Source organism: Dreissena polymorpha, chromosome 1, assembly GCF_020536995.1.
Source record: "Dreissena polymorpha isolate Duluth1 chromosome 1, UMN_Dpol_1.0, whole genome shotgun sequence".
NCBI lineage: Eukaryota > Metazoa > Mollusca > Bivalvia > Myida > Dreissenidae > Dreissena > Dreissena polymorpha.
Genome location: NC_068355.1, coordinates 85,988,669 through 86,003,677, shown reverse-complemented (window position 1 = coordinate 86,003,677; position 15,009 = coordinate 85,988,669).

Sequence of the window (15,009 nt, the reverse complement as noted above, 5' to 3'; positions counted from 1 at the left end):
GAGGAAATACTGGAGTTAGAAAACTGCCTACGTTTTATGTATATAGAGAATAATAGTTTAGTGTTGATTATAGATCAGGTTTATCATGCGAGGCTTAGAAAACAAAAAGCATGAGCCTTGGCGAGTGCTTTTTCGCTTTCGTGCCGAGCATGATAAACCTGATCTATAATCAACACTAACCTACTATTCTATTTATTCCACTTTTTATTCAGTTAACCTTTTCATTTAAACAAAATTTGTTTAACTGGATAATTTCGCTGGATTTATGACGTCATTTTGTCTACAAAATGACGTCGATTCGTGCCGTGTATTATAGCACAAATTTAATCAACGGGGCTTTAATCAACCGAATTTGCTGTAAAAGTGGGATAAAACATTTTGAGTAATAGAAGTTTTATTTGAAGTAATTAATGATGCATTTTCACGAATTGTTCTATTTTTATAATACTATTTTAGCATAAATAACAACTTTTATACATTTTATTCAAATATGTTAACTTACTGACACGCTCATAAATTGTAATCTCAGTATATTCTATGATACTTTCAAAAAGTAGGTGGACCAATAGTTGCTATGGCAACGAATACAACAGAAGATTGGCTTTGGTGGTTGACGTTTTGTTATGTATGCCATCAGTTGTATATGTACCTGTATTGAATAATTTTTAATGATGCAAAATTTATACATACGTGGTTATACTTATATGAAAAGGCTTTTAGCCGAGAAAACATGTGTGTTGTAAATGTATGATATAGGCTCTTTGAAAGAAAATTGTGTGTCAGTTCAATAAATTGTGTTAGAGCTTGCATATTTTATTTACTATTGTTTGTTTTTTAGTGTTCAATTTTGCTCAAGAAAATAGTCACAGTCAATCGTGCACTCTTGTCATAGTGTTCTAAAATGTATGAGCGACTGACATTTTTTTATATTTTGTGATTTACTTTAATTGTATCTAATATTATTTAACCATTAATGTAATTTATCATGTTAACACAGAATGGTATATGTGTTATATGTAAAACTAATTTTTACAATGGTGCTTAAATTTCATTGTTTCCAGTTATTTTTTTATGTTGTTCACATTTTTACGTAGATTTTTTTACCCAAGTGTTGCATCTTTTATGTTTTAATGCAGAACTCCATTTTAAACGTAATGAATTTGAGTGAACCAAATTTTTGACGATTATTTTTTCGTTTTTCACGGATTGATGAAAATGATATGAAAAACTTTAGAGTTCAATATTTGCGTACAAGAAGATATCTATAATATAATAACGAAATTGTCCTTTGACAAATCTTCTGGTTTTGCTGCATGTAGAAAAAAATATTGTCATGCAATGTGTTCTGTTGTCACTTTTTTTCAATATCACAGTTTTTTACAAAAGACCTAAACTATTTAAAGTATGTGTCTATGGTTGCAATTATAATTCAATTCATGAACATTATAATTATATAATTATATATAATTGTATTCCTATCATATTTTGCAGCGTCTCAATAATTGGTTGAAGTCTTATTTACTGCATATTGAAGTATTTGTTTATTAACAATCTATACCTGTGCATGTAAAGTGTATACCTGTAGGATTTTCATATCAACTTTAAAATGCAAATCATAATTTGTTGATCCCATTTAAATTCATGTCTTATTAAACATTATAAAAATAAAAATTGTCTTTAAACATTTGAATTTACATAATGTCATCTATTTCATCACTTATATGGAAAAATTAGTTTTGTGAAAATTCTCATTGAATGCCCGTGTATTGTTTGCATTAACATTGAAAGGTCATTTTGTTTCATTACTTTAAGTTTGTATTCGTACTGATATTGATTCAACATGCTTTACCCTTGTCCGGGGAAGGTTCTAACTGGTTGAACGGATAAATCTGGAGGCCTGTTGACACATGTACCTTGAACATAGCGAAAAATTCATAGTTATTGATCATTCATGAATTCAGATATAGAAGAAGATTTAAAAAGAATTGACAGAACACACTTTGATATTAGGTGCCATGCATAGAGATTAACTCTAACGAACAATGTGTACAGTATATAGAGATGGTTAATTTTTTTTACGAGACTTGACTTATTTTCACTTTGCTTGCAGACAAAAACCATGAAAAACTCAATGTTTCATGTGTAATAAACTTTTTTCTGCTATGTTCAGGTGTCTTGAATTGGGGTTCTTTTCTGTTACAATTATTCACACAAGTTTTTTCTACATTTTTGTATCAGTCATCATTATTAAATTATATTGCATAATAAGTGTTGTGAATTATACTTGATCGAGTATTTACATGTTAAAAATCATATAATCTTGGTTACACACATGTTTTGTTAAAAACTGATGTTATTATTTACTTGCAATATAGAATTATGTTTACAGTTCTGCAATAATTATTTTAGAAATCCAAGGTGTTTACCTCTTAATGTGACAGTATATTGGCATTACATTTAACCACACTTTCCAAAAGCTATAAGCTCCGGGAATAAATTTGAAGCTTAGATGTTTGAAAACATTTTCATTGGAAAATTTTTCAATATAATTCTTATTTTTGTAAATTAAATATATGTGGGTAGGGAATTTAATACATTTCAAAGTGCTAATATGGATTATTGTTGGTTGATGTGGATGTATTTTTGTAAGCAAAGAACAACACCTTTGGATATAATAATGGATATAAGTCTAACTCTGGGAAAAGGGTGCTAAATGTTTATGCATTTGGCACAGGCTTATCATGTTTAACACTTTCTGCGTTTATGGTATTTTTAGTTTAAAGGAAGTCTCTTTGTAGCAAAAATCCAGTTTAGGCGGAAAGTGCTGTCCCTGATTAACATGTGCTGACCACACAGGCTAATCTGAGACGAAATTTAACGCACATTCGTTGTTTTCCCAGAGCGAAGCTCATATATAAAATGCTCAGACGTGAGATGTTTCAGGAAGGATACCTGTATGGCCTCTTGAAATTTGGCATGTGAACACCTTTGCATGCTGCATTAAGTCCTGCCTGTTGATAGAATGATGTTGAATGTACAGAGATTATAACTCAAGTGATTTTTCATTTGTCGCAATAAATTATAGGAAAACAGTGTTGAAAAATTAGAAAGTAATTGTACAACTTTGTATGTTGTGCTTATTTTAAGCCATTTTAAGTATAACAATTGCGTTAGTAAACTCATTTTCATAACATTTTCAAAAAAAATAAAATAAATTGACCAGAAGTCCATTCAATATTGTTTTTCATTTTTTGCAATAAATTATATGACAACAGTGTTGAAGTATTGAATTATTAGCCAGTAAATGTATCACTTTTTCATAATCTGAAAATTCATGTTTTTAACATAGTTTTAGTGCAGAATTATGTTAACACAGAAAGTTTTATATTGAAATTTTAGTCTTATCGTTGATGGTTGTGCGATGAAATCTGTTTCTGTTTTGTGCTTTTAGCATTAATATTATTATAGCTGGTGTTTGTTTTAATGTTATAATGTTGTTTTGGAGAAAATCATAACACATATGGCATTCAATTCAAACGTTTTATATTCTTAAAGGGACTTGTTCACAGTTTGGTTAAAAGAGGATTTTCATAACAAAGGTTATATATTAAAAAAATGCACGCATTTGATTAAATCATGCAAAATACTACTCTTGACTAACAAACATGTTGAAAATATATGTTTGTTTATTGATAACCATCAATCGAAATTGGAAAAATAATACAGCATTTGTAACGCTTTTCATTGACAATTTAGTAAAACAATGTAATCCCGATTAAACTACCGACCAAATTTAAAGTCTTTGTGGTGTAGTGCATTAGCTTTTGTTAACATATGTCCCCAATTCGAACCCCAGGGTAGGCACATTTTTCATTTAAAAATTATCCTTGCTATTAGTATTAATTTAAGCTATTTGAACTATAACAATTGTGTAAGTAAACTCATTTTAATTACATTTTCAAAACATTCAAAAATCTGTGCACAAGTCCCTTGTATATTGTTTTTATTGTTTTGCAATAAATTATAGGACAACAGTGTTGAAGTATTAACCAGTAAATGTATCACTTTGTATGTTGTACTTTTGTGTTTGGAACAAAACCAATGTCATGGTGTAGTTGATTCCAAGTTTTACTAAACGAATGCTCATATGCTCTTAAGTTATGTTAAGGCAATTTTTTTTTTTGGTGGAGTTGATATGCTGAAATTATTAAGAAATAATGAATACAGATGTAATCATTTTATATTTCTTTGAATTATTATTGATTATGATTATCATGATGGTTTTCAGTGAGCTTTTAAGTTAAACTTCAGGTTATTAGTCTGATATCGACCATCAAGTTAATCATTAGCCGACATACATCAAAAGCAAGCGGTTGACACATACACACATACACAAATTGGCTTATTTTAGAGAGGAGCTAACGTGGATAAATGTCTTGCTTCAGGAAACTCCAATGGTATGGGTGGAGTTTGATAAAAGGACCTCAAGGTCTTATAGTCTGTGTCTTAACTCTGGACTACAGCTTCTGTCCTGATGTGATGTTCTTTATATAAACACTTAAACCCGTAGTTCAATGCATCCACTTGGAAACCTAATATGCCACAATATAAAAAAAATCGTACAATAACGGATGTCGTTTAACATTTCACTGTGGAAATTTAAAGGGAATACTCAATTAAAGTCGCAACATCCAATAATGTACATACTTGGTTGAATTTAACCTATGTATTGCGATTATTACAAAAACTCCAATCGCATGACTTGTAACTAGTTTTCGGCAATCTCTTGCCAATCTCTTGCACGACGGTCACATTACATTCACCTCTGTGTTGGGCTCAGAACGGACTATTGTTATGAAAGCGTCTCACTCATTCATGTCATGATCATTCCAAGCGTTCATCAGTGAGGTTACAGTATACTAAACAATCTCTCGCACGACGGTTACATTGCATTAACTGCATTAAAGAAAACCATCTCATACCATGATATCTTATATCAGTCTTAATTAATTATTATAAAATTGATATGTTTTTTTTATGTTAAGAAACCGACATACATAAATACGTCGAAGCAATGCCTAACGTCACTCAATAAAAAATATGTACAATTGTTTACATTTGTGAAGTGCGTGGAATGATTACATCTGTGTAAATGGGCAATACAATAGTTCCAAAGAGTTGCATTAAAACTCACAAGTTTTTGCACGATTTATCGTACATTTAAAAGTCATATTTCTTAATTAAATGCATGCGATCTTAAATATCCACTCAAATATACATTGTATGCGTTTGTTCGGTTTTAGCTATTTGGTAGACAAAATGGCGTGCTGAGCCTTATGCAGAGTTGTATGTGAGAGCAAGGAACGACAACACTGCGTGGAGATTGAATCTCTTGCACGACAGTAACATTACATTCACCTCTGTGATGGGCTCAGAACGGACTTTTTTATGAGAGCGTCTCATTCATTTCATGTTCATTCCATGCGTTCATCATGAAGGTTACAGTATACGAAAAATCTCTTGCACGACGGTTACATTACATTCACTGCTTGCAAGAAAACCATCTATCGATCTATCTATCTTTACTGTCTATCTCCCCTTGCTTTGTTTGATAAATACAACAGAACTGACCGTCTCCTCTCTGTAAATACAAGTTTGCCGTCGATGCAATGCATAACGTCACTCAATGTGTCTATTTGTTTACATCTGTTAAGTTCGCGGAATGATTCCATCTGCGTAAATGGACAATACAATAGTTCCAAAGAATTTCATTAAAATTTTTGCACGATGTATCGTATATTTAAAATACCTATTTCATTATTTAACGCCTCTGCTCCTAAAAATCAAATCAAATATACTTTGATTGCGTTTGTTCTGTTTTGACGAGATTCATGCCAAGATTCTTGGCAAGATGGCTGCTGAGCCCAACGCAGAGGTGTATGTGAGGGGTGATGGTCGTTTCGTGCCACTACCAGTTCGTGCCACTGTTTTTTGTGTAGGAAGGGGCTGGGAGGGATTGGTCGTTTTGTCCCACTGATAATATATAGCCAGAATGGTGTGAAAAATACCGTATAGGTGTGAATCATAATGAAGTGTATATTGATGTAGCAAATTACAATAGTGTTAACAATTATAATAAAAAAAATCTTGTTTATTTTACCGTTTTTGTGTTTCAGTTATTAATGCAAAGTGCATTATGTACAATTTATTATCAATAAATAAATAATAAAAGGTTGGTCATTTACTTTTAGAAAAGATTATGTTTTACTAGCAACTCGCAAACTATTAATTAGCGGCATGTGCCGCTAAAGGCATTCTAATTTTATATTAGAGACGTGCAGACAATTAATATGCAACCCAGACCTTTAATGGTCAATTAGTAAACTAATAAACTATCTTTAAAATTGTACAAACTGTGTAATTAACACTGAAAGAGTAAATAAGGTCAGTTGAACACATAGTATATAATAGGTGCGTTGCTCATTGCAATCACAAACCCTGCAAACCTTTCATCCGAACTCAAAATTACAAACATGGAAAGGGTTGTACCCTTCCGCACTGCCCCCTGGCTTTCCGAAAATGGTTAAAATAACTATTCTTACTTCTGGCCCAGTCCCCAACAAAGTCCTGGTAACCGGCACCTGTGTTGAACTGGAAATCCGTCCCTGTCCAGTTAAACCTGCCCGGTGATATAGCTGCCAGGGCTTTGGACACATAGCCAGCAGGGGTAAATGCCAAGCCACCGCTTCATGATCTCGCTGTGCCGGCTCAAACTGCCAAAGAAGGTGCATCAGCAAATCATGTTGATGTACCTATGCGGCAGCCAGCACTCCGCTGAAGGGCTGTGTGTTTCACTGGAACCAGCGCGTCTATCGGAAGGTAGTGAACGAAGGCCTCGCAACGGCATATGCGGCAAAGGGTGATAAGTTCCTCTTCTTGAGGAAACTGATGTCATTGCCGTATTTGCCGTGCTAGCACATCGTTCCTGCCTTCGAACAGTTAAAGTCGCAGGCTTTGTATTTATTATTATTAATATTATTATCGTTTAAGTTATCCCCATAACAATTCACAAACAACCTCATAATAATAAATTGTTATTATAAATTAAAATAAATAAATTAAATAATAATAATAATATAACAATATTTAACATGATGTGCGAATGTTGTAGCTTATAACAATAAATAAGTATTTTAGGTCGGCGCCCCTTTTCTGAATGTAGTCCTGTACATGGAAAGAATGTGGGTCAGAGGATCAATGTGGTATCCAGCAAATTGGAGTGTGTATCGTCAGACAGTGAGGACCAACAACGACGTCGAAGGTATTATTTTTATTTTGAATTAATAATAACAAAGCAATTTATAATTTTAATAAGATGAAATTAGTGTATAATATATATATATATATATATATATATATATATAAATATATAAATATAAATATATATATATATATATAAAATATTGTATCATAGTACGCAACATATATCTTTCTTTCAGGGTGGCATCGCAGGATCAACACTGGGGCAGGACGTGCCGACCTAGGGTTCTACTTGCTCGCCCCACTATTACGCTGTGAGGCAGATACGGTGGATATGATGATCCGCCCAGTGTCAGAGCACGCCCTTAGACGCGTGCATCGCAAGAAATACAAAGAAATTCACGGGAGACTCTTCCTCATATGGGAGAAGTATGAGGACGACGAAACGACAACTACCCAGCTTCTGCGGGCATGTAGTCGCGTCGCAGGTCTGGGACCTGACACATCCTATGACCAGGTTCATGACGAAGACGAGGTTTGAAGAAAGAAATCTGAAGAAAAAAACGTGTAGTGTATAAGAGGCTGTTTTATTGTTTGTATATATTTGTGTACAAAATGTGAAATAAATCTTAAAATGAAATATATTTTGTGAAATCTGAAAAAAAAACGTGTAGTGTTCTATATTTGCTATATGTATATAAGGCTGTTTTATTGTTTGTATATATGTATATATTTGGGTAAAAAAAAAGTTAAATAAATCTGAAAATGAAATATATCTTGTGAAATCTTATAAAATAACGTGTAGTGTACTATATTTGCTATGTGTATAAGAGGCTGTTTTATTGTGTGTATATATGTGTACAAAATGTTAAATAAATCTTAAAATGAAATATATCTTGTGGAGTGATGTTTTATTTTATTTATGTATTCCATATCAATATTGTTAATGTACTATATATTATCTATATAAAAACTTTAAAATAAATCTTAAACTGAAATACATTTGATGAAATTATTATATTTAAAATAAATCTTAAATGATGAAAAATCGCATGTAGAATACATTTAACCTGAATAAATAATCTTGAAAAATGTTGTTTTTACATGGCACAGAGGTGACCATCTTAGGTGCAAAAGTTTCCCGTTTTGCTTCACACCTATACGGTATTATTCACACCTACCTGGCTATATATAATCAGTGGGACAAAACGCTACCCCTTTTTAACAGTAATATCAGTGGCACGAACTGATGGTGGCACGAAACGACCATAACTCTATGTGAGAGCATGGAACGACAACTCTGCGTGGAGATTGAGTTTTCGGATCATTCGGAAAACAACAACAACAATATCTATAATTTATTTAACTTGCAGGGAAAAACGTCTACGATGTTTAAGAAACCATTTAGAGCGAAATCGCAGACATCTATGAAAGGATCAGATAGGTAATTCATTAATTACGAGCTAAAATTGTTCACTATGACAAGTTGTCTTCGTCAAACATGTCCATTTTATACTTAAAAGTGTTCGGATAAACATTTCGGACGTTCTCAAATATATTTTGGGCCGGCTAACTAAATTGGTTTAGCGCTGAACTACACATCCGAGTATCGCGGTTTCTATAAATTGTGTGGGGATCAGTCATGAAATCCTTTTTACGCCCATAATTCCTCTTATTCATTTCGGAAAGTTATCAGTAACTGGCATATGTAGCATGTGTATCGGTCGTTCTTGCCCTCCGAACGAATACACTATATGTATATATCAATCTGTATTTAAATTCATGGAAATAAAACAGAAAACTATACATAAATTGTTGATCGGTTGTCAAATGACTGGTTAAATTTGGCTCTCTGTAATAATATATCAACATATTTCATATACAATGTTTCTTATCAGACCGGTCTTTTTTATTGGTTGCTAAGGTGTCTGAATGGTACTTGGAAACTTGAGTTTTTGCTTTATTCAAATTGTTTTGCAAATTTCCACAAATAAGCAACTTATGACACCTTTATTAAACTTACTAATAAAACCTAAAACACACATACAATTATGTGTTAATATGTGATTTAAATAATCATAACACCAGTCTGGAGCAAATCTTCTTGAATGCTTTGAGCATACATACATCACAGAGTTCTTCCTGGTAAAGAAAAAAAACATGTACAAAATAGGTCTGACAAATGTTAAAAATCGTGTTAAATCGACCTTATACATAATTTATATTGTTACAAACCCAATACCCGTTAGTGGCCGTTACCATCGCCATCAAATTGCGTATCGTTTTTGGAGAATCGCTCAAAACAAAAACTTGATAAAAATCAGTTATCGAACTGAAAGCAGATGTTTCAAATTGACAATTATAGCACAGGAAAGGTGCACTAATTTTGTAAACTAAGTGTCTGTTGGTTAGTCTTATGTTGGCAGTTGAAAGTTTGTAGTGTATAACAGTGTTATTTGAATTAAGACACATGAGTTAAGATTGTAAAGTCTTGTATAAAGAACATTTTGATGATGTATGTTCATTAAAAAATATGTAAAATTTGTGTTCAAATTATAACATTCTTTTGATGTTTAGTTTATTCAATTACAATATTTACATTACATATTTTTAGAAAGAAACTGAGAGTAGAAATACAGAAATCATATCCGAACCTGAGTGCTGAAGACGTGACCTCAATTATACCTAACAAAGAAGACATGAGCTCTGTGAAGATTTACATGAACACTGGAGAGAATGCCTTCATATACTGCGTGAATAAACAGCCACTGTTGCTTGAAGTGGACAAGCAGAAAGTGCTCTATCCAAGTGGTAAGAATTTGTTACAGTAACCAACATTGATTTTCCACCGTTAATTTGGTGCTCAGAACCAAAATAAAACGTTTCCTATCAGAATAATTTAGTATCTTCATATAAAGTTAAGTTTACTCCTACAAAATAATTAACTTGCACAATGTTAATTGTTCATGTGTCAAACATAAATTCATAAGAGGAAATGCAAGGTATGTAAACCATTAGTGAAAGGAGATTTCAATTAAAATGCATATATCAAAAGAAGAAATTGAGATTACCTTTTTTTCAATCAATAAATTAAACTTATCTGTTTTCTCAATTTATGAAGGTTAGGATCACACTTTTGGGTCAAAACAGTGCTTTGGGGACATTTGCCACTTACAGTGACAGTACTTGTTCATCAGTATTTTATCTGCCAATCATCTTTATGATAAAACAACTCTGTTTCAGTTTATCTGCTATGGCGCTACCCAGATCTCGTGGAAAGATTTACCACTGGTCCACAGTCTTCAAGAAACTTGTGGTTGGAGCAGGTAGCATCCCATTCTTAACATATGAGCCTCGCTCTGTGAAAAGGGGGTTTAATGCATGTGCGTAAAGTGTCGTCCCAGATAAGCATGTGCAGTCCGCAGAAACCCCCCTTTTCACAAAGCGAGGCTCATGTTTGCATGAATCACATACAAACCTTTGATAAAACGTACAAAGAATTAAAAAAAATGCTTGCTGAGGTCTAATTGGGATTGAACTCATTTAAAATTGATATACTTGGTAAGTTGGAGTAAAGAAAAAGGGGACTTACATGTTTTACAAACATCTCTTTTTTTAATACAGTGGAAACACTTAAGCAGTCTGCACCTCAGGTTAATCTGTGACAACACTTTCTGCTTAAACTTGTTTAAGCTAAGAACACTCTAACGAAAAGAATACAATAAAAGCGGAAAGTGTCATCCCTGATAAGCCTGTGTGGACTGCATATATCAATCTGGGACGACACTTTAGGCACATACATTAAGCACTGTTTTCTCAGTGCAAGGGTCATATCATATTTGCTCCCTAGATCTAATGCTGCCTGGGCTGGTCTTACGCGTGCCACTGACGCCAGGTTCCTTCAAACATGTACAGAAGGGACAGGCGTGCTCTGTGAACATCGTAGGAAGCAGGTATCCCAACACGTTAAACCCTTTCCCACTCAGAAGCAAAGTGAAAATGGCTATATGGAATCTGCATAGAATCAGAACAGCCTGCAAATAACTCGCAGTCTGTTCAGGTTTCATGCTGTTTGCTGATCATCATTATCTTTGGATCTTTAAATCTATTATGGAATGTCTTTAATTTAATTTCATTTTTCATGGTATAGGAAATGAATGAAGAGGAATTTAACCCTTTACATTTCAGAAACGCATTTTGACCTGTTTGTAGTCCATTTGAAAATCAAATTAAATTAAAGACTTTTCTTAATAAAGTTGTAATGCTTCATTCCCAAGCCTTAGTTAATTATGAGCGGCAAACAGTATTAAACATGAACAACCGGCATATAGCCATTTTTACTTTGCCTCTGAGTGGCAAAGGTTAAAAACATAAACTGTTATTATTGTAAGAAAACATTTGTTGTGATATAATTTATTCAGTGAAGAAGCATTTAATCATAGTTATTGTTAGGTGGGCTGTAATAAGTTTTGGACCTTATAGCTAACAGCAATACTTATAAAATGAGTGGTAAATATGCAATAAGAGTTTTCAATTTAAATCATTATTTTTAAGAAAATGCTGTTTATTTTCACAGAATTAATATTTCAGTATTGTAAAACTTTATGGGTACATTTTTATGAACAGTTTACAATCTTCATCTTATTTAACAGGTAATTAGAAACTTAGGCTAAAATATTTACTGGAAGTAGAAGTCAATCAATTTGATGGTGATAGTGATAATTATAATGATTTTTCAAGATTTTAATTTCATTGCTATTATATCATTTCTATTAATAAATAGTGTTGCTGTCATTGTAAACATGTTACGCTGGACCCTGTCTTACTTAAAATCTGATTACAAAATAATTTTACAACTAAGTTTTAGTTCCGGACAAATGACCAATATATTCCAAACATACAGGACATGTGAACAATACCAAGCCAATGACTTCCGTACTTTACTGTGTATTACACACAGTTTTTTACTTCCCATGTTTAAATTAAAATAAATGGCTGCGCGGTATACATGGTAAAGTATGGTAAAATATCTTGCATGAACTAATTATAGACAATGGTTTTGAGCAATTATAATTTTTCAAAAATAGTATATTTATTGAAATTTTTTAATGATGTTAAGTGAGATAGGATCCTGGTTTATATGCTCACAGAGTTATGGCCCTTTGTAATTTTCCATTAACTGTACATATAGTGCAATTCTTGTCCGGGCTATTTCTAAGCAACTAATGACCGGCATTCAATGAAACTTTATGGGAAGCTCAACTACCAAGAGGAGATGTGCATATTATCAGCAGGTTCTGGTCGGATGATTTTTCACAGAGTAATGGCCCTTTTAAATTTTCCATTAACTGTACATATAGTGCAATTCTTGTCCGGGCTATTTCTCAGCAACTAATGACCGGAATTCAATGAAACTTTATTAGAAGCTTCACTACCATAGGGAGATGTGCATATTATCAGCCGGTTCTGGTCGGATGATTTTTCACAGAGTTATAGCCCTTTGAAATTTTCCATTTTACATATAGTGCCATTCTTGTCCGAGCTATTTCTCAACAACTTATTCCGGGAATTCAATGAAACTTTATGGGAAGCTTCACTACCAACAGGAGATGTGCATATTATCAGCCGGTTATGGTCGGATGATTTTAAACAGAGTTATGGCCCTTTGAAAAGTTCTATACACCGTACGTATAGTGCAATTCTTGTCCAGGCTATATTCCCCAAACTACTGACTGGACTTCAATGAAGCTTTATGGGAAGCTTAACTACTTTGAGGACATGGGCATGTTATTATTGGGTTCTGGTTAGATGATTTATTAAAATAGTTATGGCCCTTTGAAATTTTTAAGTTGCTAAACCATCCATCGTTTTATTTTGTCCAAAGTTGTTATGCCTTTCAAGACGTTTCCTTTTATCTGAATATATAGTGCAATATTGTGACAAAAAAACAACCTTTGGGGAGCATCACCCGTCTCCGACGGTTTCTTGTTTTTCTAGGTGCCCCATCGTTATTGGGACCACTCTCCTGCCTGGGAGTGATTTCTTTGACTTAGGGATGAGGGGAAAGGGAATCCACCCTGTACATCTATTTAGAGACGAGCTATGGTAAGGTGTATTGGATAGATGGCTTTCTATGATGCTTGATAAATGCTTATGGGCATTGTCCTGTGCCATCTGTTATGCATAATGTAACAACAATCAGTTTGTGGTTGCAATAAAGTGGCTTTTAAAAAGGTTTTGTAGAGAATATCTTTCCATTTTAATTAATTTATTAAAGGGTAATAATTCCTAAAATGTCTACATTCTTACTTTTTTACATATGAGCCGCGCTCTGGGAAAACTGGGCTTAATGAATGTATGAAAAGTGTCGTCCCAGATTAGCCTATGCACTCTGCAGAGGTCAATCAGTGACGACACTTTCCCCTTTTATGGAATTTTTCGTTTAAAGGAAGTCTTTTCTAAACAAAAATCCAGTGTAGACAGAAAGTGTCTTCCAAGATTAGCCTGTGCAGATTGCACAGACTTATCTGGGATGCCACTTAAGACACATGTATGAAGCCCAGTTTCCCAGAATTTGGCTCATATGGGGTTGTCTTGTTTCATCTGTTATTCATAATTAAACAATGGTCGGTTTGTGGTTGCAATAAATTTGCACTGTAACAAAATTATATCTTGACTAAATGTGTATAGTTGGGTATTGCCATTATTTGGTTAGTATTGAAATAAATTATATGAATTTAACTAATATTTATGTTAATGATTAAACATGTGGAACTTCTTTTTCCATTAGGGCTCACACGGCTTGAAAAAGGATCCTCCGTTCTTTTATCTGTTTTATATCGCCCAAGTTAAGTGCGCATATATCTCTCATTAACCAAATAATTTGATGCTTAACAAAACGATGCTGCAATGACTGTACAGGGACTACACAATGAGTAGCCTATACCGTCTTCTGGCGGTTTTAACAGAGTATCTATAATCAATTGACGAATATATTTTTTAAGATGAAAAATGATCTCAATCTCAATACATTTTAAACCTTACACCTGCTGATTATTATCGCAGCTATTCGCTCCGTAGCAATAATTGCAATAAAGGCAATCTTCACAAAAACTCAGCTGCACGAATACGCATTTCTTTCCCCAACAATTAGAGTCTGAAATATCTTCCAAAGCCCACAAAAATCAATTGCTCACAAACAGACAATTGCATTGCAATATTGATCATCTAAAATCGGTGACCTACCACAGTCGCCTTCGTCTAGATTATTTCACACTGAACGATGAATTAAATATAAAAAACAAAAACAAAATACATACCTCGAAAATTTGGTGCAGAAGGAACGATATTATTCAGTCCACAGTTTGGAGACGATCAACAATTACTCGAGGACAACACATACATTTATTTCAGCCAGTCCAAGTCTTTATCGCAGCAACAAAACGCTTTGACATGTGGACGATGTTTCGGATCGACCCCCCTTTTTTAACTACACCTTCAGGTGTGAAAATATGACACTATATAATTGGTATTTTATTATGTTAAGATTGTTTATATTTTTGACACACGATCGAGATTATCCCCTATCGGTTATAACGACCAATTGCCATATAATGTTCATTTAAAAGTAACAAAACCACACAAGAACGATATAACAAAATGGTTCTTCTGCAATAACATCCATAACTACCTGATTTATGTTGCCTTTTTATCTTTAGTAAGCTTCAGCATGTAACACAAGTAACATTA